The sequence below is a fragment of the Geospiza fortis genome, unplaced genomic scaffold (genome assembly GCF_000277835.1).
Source record: "Geospiza fortis unplaced genomic scaffold, GeoFor_1.0 scaffold78, whole genome shotgun sequence".
NCBI classification, from domain to species: Eukaryota; Metazoa; Chordata; class Aves; order Passeriformes; family Thraupidae; genus Geospiza; species Geospiza fortis.
In genome coordinates, this window is record NW_005054339.1 from 1,946,619 (window position 1) to 1,954,253 (window position 7,635).

The 7,635-nt window shown below is 43.4% G+C and overlaps 1 long non-coding RNA gene across 1 annotated transcript; it reads left to right on the plus strand.

The window, feature by feature from the left end:
* Positions 1-289: 289 nt before the first annotated feature.
* On the plus strand, positions 290-7,114 carry LOC115948006. Its single transcript, XR_004081866.1, has 3 exons — positions 290-343; positions 2,045-2,138; positions 6,994-7,114. It is a non-coding gene; the product is annotated as an uncharacterized LOC115948006 (long non-coding RNA).
* Positions 7,115-7,635: the final 521 nt, after the last annotated feature.

The window sequence follows — 7,635 nt, forward strand, 5'->3', positions numbered from 1 at the left end:
GGAGGAGGATTAACACATGCACATCACTATCTTTCTGCAGGTGCAATTTATGTTTATCTTCCTCCTGCTGCTGGTCCCATCTATTGATTTCCAGCTGCTGTCTTCCTACCTAAGCCTTGGTGCAGAGGGAGATTGAGTCAAACACAAGGTCCCCACTGGATCCTTGGGAATGGCTCAAGGTGCTTTAAATTCCCTCAGCCACAGGACTGTGGGTCTGTGCTGGAGCCACAATCATCTTATCACTCACTGCACCTGGCCAGCCTTGTTGTGGACACTGAGTGACAATGGCAGCCCCCAGCAAACTGGGCTCTGGGCTGGCTCTGTCCCCAGCTGCCTGTTTGGGGTAAGTTTTGCTGCGGAGAAACTGCGTGCAGGATATGTGTGTATGCCACTGCAATGCCTGCTAACCACTATGAGCTCCAGATTTCTTCAGGTTTTATTGAACATTGACCCTTCATTTCTGTGGCATGGAATGGTTTACTAGGTGATGCTGTGTGCTTTCAGCCAGACCAGGTCATCAACAGCTTCAGTTGGCTTTACTCTCTTTTATCTTGCATGTTTCCAGCCAAGCCCTGTGAATAATTTTGGCATTTTGTTGTGTTCCAAGCTCAGGCTTTGCACCTACATGCAGAAGCTTTGCTGTCAGTTCTGTCAGTTCTTTTAGGTCTTTCTTTCCAGAGGCTCTGTGACAAGTTTCAGGTCTCTCCTGAAAGCTGCCCCTCCTGAGCTGCTGGAGAAGGCTCAGGTTGGTATTCCTTTGTGCTGCTGGGTCCTCTTCCCAAGCTTGCTGAAGGACTGATCCCTGCTGAGGCTCAGAGTCTGAAGGAGAAGCTCTCAGCTGAGCTGGCTGCAGCACACAAAGGTGTCCTTTGGGAAATGCCCATGCCTGAATCCCCCTGCTCTGGGGGCTGCTGCTGTGGCCTCTCAAGCTCTGTTGAGCCAGGTCAGAAAGGCACAGCACAGACAATGCTGTGGCACTGCTGCTTCCATGTTTTTCTGCTGCTTGGTTTTAGTCAAGTTCCCTCAACAGAGCCATTCTTCAGCTGCTTATTCCCTCGTCTTGTTTTAATTCTGTTCTGTGAGTCTTCTGGACCCAGTGCTGATCTGCATGTATGGCAGTAATTAAATAGGGATCATGAAGTAACTTTATTTGTATAATGTAGAGAAACAGTATTCAGAAGCATTTTTATACCCTGCTTTTTTATTAAGAATATGGGCTCATCAAAGCAAAGTGTTTGTGGGAAGACTTTTAAGAATAATTTTGTGCATCTGATTCTGATTAAACCTAGAGAGCTGGATCAACCTCCTGAATAACCAGCTGCTGGTATTTAAGGTAAAAGTCTTGGGCTCAACTTCCTCTTTAAGATCAGCAGACCAGGAGCTTGGATTCAAAGCAAATTCTAAAATACAAATCCTTATCTTGCCTTATTTCATGCTCTCACAACCCAAGCCTCATCTTTCCACAGCTTTTAAAGAAAAGCTTTGCTTGACCTAAAAATCAGCCATACAGAGCTCCAAGAACCAGGTTGAAAAGTTAATTGCACCTTCTACACTCCAATGTAGAATTATTGATTAGAACACTTATTTTAAAAGTAGATTTTTTATGTACTTCTAAGCTTTATTGCCCAGATGGTGAGATTGCTTTCAAAAATCCCTAACCTTGAACTCCACTCATCAGTATAAATTCATTACCTGAGTTAATCTTGCTGTGTAGCAAATAAGAAAAAAGTCCACCCAGTATTATATTCCTAGAAGCATTTCCAATCTCACTTTGGCAAAACACTGTGGCTTTAAAGGGCTTGAAATTGTGTTGGAATCTTTTTACAGCTGAGATGGGAAGAACACAATCTATACTACTTTTCATTTGCTATATCTACTAAAGTGTTCTGTACCTGAGGTTATTACTGGCATCTCTATAGTAAAGCAGCAGAGTATGTATCACCTTACAGATGTAATTAGTGACCTACCCTTGTTTATCATCTTTCATGATAAAGACAAGTTCTAACTTTCTTTTCTATCTCTTTTCCCAAATTCAACCTGGCAGACAAAGATTAATGACAGGAAATAACACCAAGTGCTTTCCCTGGGGATTCCTGTGCCTTGGCTCCTGGCTTACAATCTCTTTTTCCTGCTTTAAGGTATGATTGAAAAAAGTCATTTATTGGTAGTTTGTTAAATTTAGGAAGTAGAAAATGCAAGGTGTGAGAGAAAAGCAGTATCCAAAGCAAGCTATTAAATTTCACTGATTTCAGAAGCCAGAGCATCTTTTTGAGATATTTGCTGTGTTGTGGCCATTGTGGAGAAGACAAACACTTTAGTTAGGCCAGCTGTCAGGTTTAGTGGGGCTGAGCAGTGTATTACCATCCCTGCTCAGCAGCACAATGGTAATTCAGAGCTCAGCCACAGATCATGTGTAAATGGTGCCTTGCTACAGTGGTACCTTCACCCCTACAGATGTCACCATCTCTCAGGGCCTGGTGTGTTACCTTAACATTTGCCACAGCCAGTTCTACTAATTGCATAACAATTAGCACAAGAATGCTGGCACAGCTGCCAAAAGTGAGTTTGAAACTCTGAGAAACAGACATGGTGACCCTCTGCATCCCAGTTACTCTTCTTCCTTCCTACTAAATGACTTCAGAGACAAAAAAAAAAATCCATCTGAGCTCTTTGTCAGGGTGGTCACAAAACAGCCACAATGACATATTCTTGGCTGTGAAGGCAAACAAATACAAGTGCTTTCCAGAAATCCATCTGTTTGGTGACTGTGACAGAGCCTCCAAAGACAGACAGCACCATTCCCCCCAGCCTTCACCCACAAGAGATGCAGCATCTCTCAAAGGGCCATTCCAAAGCAAGCGCAGGCAACCCTGTAACATCAGTCAAAATTGCCACCTTCTAGAACAGTCATGAATATGAAATCAAGCTCTAAAATGAATGTATGGAAGTTGCCCCTCCTTGCTAAGTGAAATGAGCTTTCCCTCTGTATTGAGTCTTTTTGGGTGGAATACATTTGTTGCAGTGGTTTGGTTTTGTTAGTACTGAGGAGTCAGCACAGGTCAGTGGGCAAACTGAATTGTCATCTGTCTGCCTGAAACAGAATTGTTCACCCTGTGCTCACCCCCAGGGAGCCTGGGGAGCCAGAACCACGTTCTGAGCCCAGCCCATGCTCTCTTTGCACAGCAAAGGGGCTCTCTGGGTGCTGTGTGACCCCTGCAAACACCTCCTTGGGAGCAGCCACTGCTCTGTGGCTTGTCCAACACTTGTAGAACCACTTTGCACAGAGAAAGGAATTTTTTTTCACTTTTATGCTCTCTAACAGACATGAAAAGTGATTTCTGAGATTAATGCAGTATAAAATTTTAACTCACTTTGTATAACTTCCTTCTTTTTAGACAGGCAGGGGTTTTTTCTCATCTATATTATGACATGCTTTAGCAAAAGCAATCTTACTCTTTTTATCTTTGGCAGCTTGGGATGGGCATAATATTTACAAATGATGCCATGAACAAGTTATGCAAATCACCCAAATGAGAACCAGTAAGCTTTTATATCCTGCCAAACAATCGTGTATTGTAGAAATGCCACATTTTACAGTCAATTTGAGAAATGTTTTAGAGACTTTAAAATATTAGTGCCCTATTTTTTCATATTGCTCAACATATATAACAGGATTTGTTAGTACTATGAGTCCAAAAATATAAACCTTTGGAATATGAAAGAAAAAATAACCATAATAGATTTTAAAAACCTAAGTGACTTTGAAAAGCCTCTTGGAAGTTCATAATACTGTCAATTTTTTAAAGATCTTGTCTAAAATTGAAAACCTGTATGACTGCAGAGAGGCAATCTGTGCCTTTCTAACTAGTATAAAAATACCATTTCTTAGTGCATGTAAATGAGCCATTATAAAATAAATCAGCAAAAAAGTAATGGATTCTCTTAATGTATGAAGCTCTCCAAAGGGCTCATCTCCACTGCAGAATTCACAAGTGTCTGAGCTGAGCCAAGGATCAGTGACTGCATGGCCACATTCACTGATTTTTAACGTTGTTCCACAATCCCTTTGGCAGTGTCCTGGAAGTTTCTCTTTTAGGAGGTTCTGGCTACTCAAAGTGGGGTTCCTGGGAGTCACAAATCCCAAGGAGATGTGCAAGACCCCCCTTTTCCTAACTCAGTGTGGGGCTACTGGTGAAAAATGAGCTGAACCAATTCAGCTGTCAGCTTCTATGCCATAACCAGCTCATTTTTAAATGATTTATCTAAACTTGAACACATTATTGAATTATTTGTAAGCTTTATTTTTTTTTTCATGTTAAAAGGGGCATGTGGATTCTTGTTTGAAAAATAGCAGTTTTCCCTTGGGAAGGAAATTGCCAGACACTGTCGTAACCCACACAACTTTCCTTCCCAAGTGATACAAAGGAACATCTTTGGGGGGAATAAGGAGCAAATATCACAACAGTAAATTTGTGAGAACTACAGAATGATAACTTTTTTAAATGTGCTATTGAGGGTTTTTTCCAAGCAAAAATGTTTCCCTGCCATATTACATCTGAAATCCTTACAGCAGCTTTCCACCTTCTCTGTAAAGACCTGGGAGAAAGGGCTTATTTTTTCAAAGCTCTTCTAAATCTCCATCTCCCTGCCTGACTTTATTTAAAAGGTTACAGAGCTCCAGTGCCTTTTTCCTGGTGTTTGTGCCTGCCTTTTACTGGTGTTTGTGTGCCGTGCCCAGTGCCCTGGGTTTGCAGAGGGCTGGTGGTGTGGGGCTTTTTTGGTGAGCTATTTACTGCTGGACAAGGGCAGGCTGGGGCTTTTCTAACTTGGTTTTCCACTAAGTTTTTTTTTATTAAAGGTTCATGACAATTTTGTTTTGATTGAGGTTGTGACAGAAGCACCTGGGCTGGATGAAGCCAGGCCAGGCCCTGCCAGGGAGGACAAGAGGGGACATTTCAGAGGCAAAAATAAATGCAAAGGGTGGAGTGTGAGGTAGGGACAGGGGGGTGCTTTGCTGTACAAACCTTTGTGTAGTACAATTAAATATTGTACATCCTTGTACCCTGAGGAACCACAGGGCCTCTGGAGCTGAGCCTTCTGCTCTTTTCCCATTTATAAAATATTCTCCTAGATTGCTGCAGAGTGTTGGGTGTTCTCAATCCAGCTGAGATCCCCCTCCTGCCACACTTGTGCCATCACTTTGTGTTTTAGGCCCAAGTGTTGGGGCTGAGTGGGAATTTTACCCCTCTGTGAAGCATCCACAAGTTTTTGGCATTGAGAAAGTAACTCTTACACTGAGTTGTGCTGGCAGTGTAGTGTTGTGAGCTATTTCACCAGTGCTGTGGCATGTGCAATATATATTGTGCATGTTGCAGCAACAGGAGGGATGATGAATGGGTTATGTGTGCCCTGCTTTCTGCTTCTGTTGATAAGTGGCTGATAAAGCTGACAAATAGCTGGATTAGGTAAACAGAGCCTACATAACTCATTCAAAGGGAATAACTGTTTACAAATTATCAATTGTTATCTGCACAGTTTTGAGTTAGGAATGATGGATTCTGTTCCTGTGTAGAAATAATGGGCTGGTGATGTGTATCAGGTATGTGAGCAGTAAAATTGGCCATCTGACAGTGCTCATCCTCAGGACAGGGACTGGCAAGAAAGTAAAAAAAGAATGTTGCCTGGACCAAGTAGAGAAATTTTTGTCTCCAGCAAAGAACAGGAAACTGAATACAATAAAGGCTTTGGGATTTGGCTCCTAAATACAATCAGAATAATTTTAGCCTTGTTTAGGAGCTATTGTAACTAGTTACTACTCAAGGGCCAATTTCCATCTCATTCCCATGAGCAGTGTTTGCAGAAAATGTAGAATGCATATCTTTTATTAGAACAGGAAGAAACGCCTGCTAATATAATGCCACTTCATTTCCTAATTCACTGTAGGATGAGAATGGGATTTCAGAGCTGCTGATGTTTTAATCTCGTGTTTCCTTGTCCAAAGTAAAAAGCTGTGCATGAACTGCATCAAGTTAAACAGATTTAGTTCCTCGATGGCTGTGTTGTATTTCTAGCACGTGTTAAGGTGGGGGAGTGCTTATGCTCAGCTCTCTATGATCAAGTGCTTGCTTTTAATTTAGTGACTCGTCCCTGCAGCATCCTGATAACAAAACGTGGCTTCAGATTGCCGAGATAACACCGAGCGCCGATTGCACATCAGAGAGAAAATAACTTGGCTCGCAAGAGGCTGGATTGATCGGCAGGGAAAGATGTTCTGAGCGGGGCTGGGAGTGCTGGCACATCCCCAGCCCAGCACGGCTGGGGCTGGGGCAGGGCTGCCGGCCGGCGCTGCAGGGGATGCCCGGGAGCTCCGGGCCTGGGTGCGCTCCCTCCGGGGGTTTGGCACCCTCTGCTGTCCAAAAAACCCCAAAACACCCCGGACATCGGACCGCACGGGGATGTGAAAGAGCAAATCAAACTCTTGACTGAATAATTTTGGTGATCAGCCCCCCACTCTCTTTCTTGCTGCAGCAAGTAGTGAATGTCCACTAAAACAAAAAAAAAAAAGGCAAACAAAATTTTTTTCCTGCTTCACAATAGTAATTGCATAATTGCATTGGCTCTTTTCTCATAAACGAGGTGACCAAGTCTTGGCTCCTGAATCCACTGCAAGGCTGCCTGACCACTCAGGCTGGATGCAAATACAGCACAAAGCCTGATGCTGGAGGAGTCTCAGATATGCTGAGGGAGGATTTTTCTGCCTCAGCAAGGGCTCTGCACAATTATCACCGAGTCAGAGCCACCCTTGCACAGTGGAAACAAGCAGGTTCCTACCTAACATCTGGCATGGCTGTTCTTGCTACACGAGCATCTTGTGCTGCAGCTGAGAGTGCTGCAAATTGCCTATGACACCTTATGCATGTTTTAGCTATTTAGTTAAATGTTTATTCGCTTCAGGTTTTTTTGGTAGCAATTAACAAATGCTTTCCTTGACAGAGACACACAGAGCTTCACTCCTGCAACAGAAACATGGGACACCTGGCTCTGCAGGAAGGGGAATTCAAACCTAGAAGCTCTGGAAAACAGGAGGCCTGTTTCTATTGTGTGATTACCTCCACTGAATACCTCCTATATTTGATTGACAAGGTAAGAAATATTCTGTATAGTAGGCAAGGGAGCCTGTAAGGAAATAGCCCTTGTTTGTCCCTTCTATATTTCACATTTTGGATCTGTGCTTGCACACTGTATTCAAGCTAAAAAATAGGAATTCATCACCCAGATCTGCCAAGCACACAGTGCCAGTCTTCCTTTAACAGGACACCAGAAAACCAAAGCTGTGCTTCCCAGTAGAGGCCCTTCAATGGCTTTGATTGTTAAATGGTTTCAGTTCCATCTTTATGAATTCTCAGTTTTCTGTGGCTTCAAGTATGAAATTCATGGCAAAAGCAGGACAAAGCACTGTTCTTCTGAGGGCACAGATCCTCACAGGTGTTGCTGCATTCCTTCCTGGCTTAGCTGGAGTTCTGAGCCATGTTCCTTGTGCTAATCTGGGCTCCAGAAGACCCCCATGGTCCAGGGCAACAAGCACAAGAGCCTGTGTGGGGCACGTGCTGTGGTTTTGTGCAGGGTGGGCAGTGC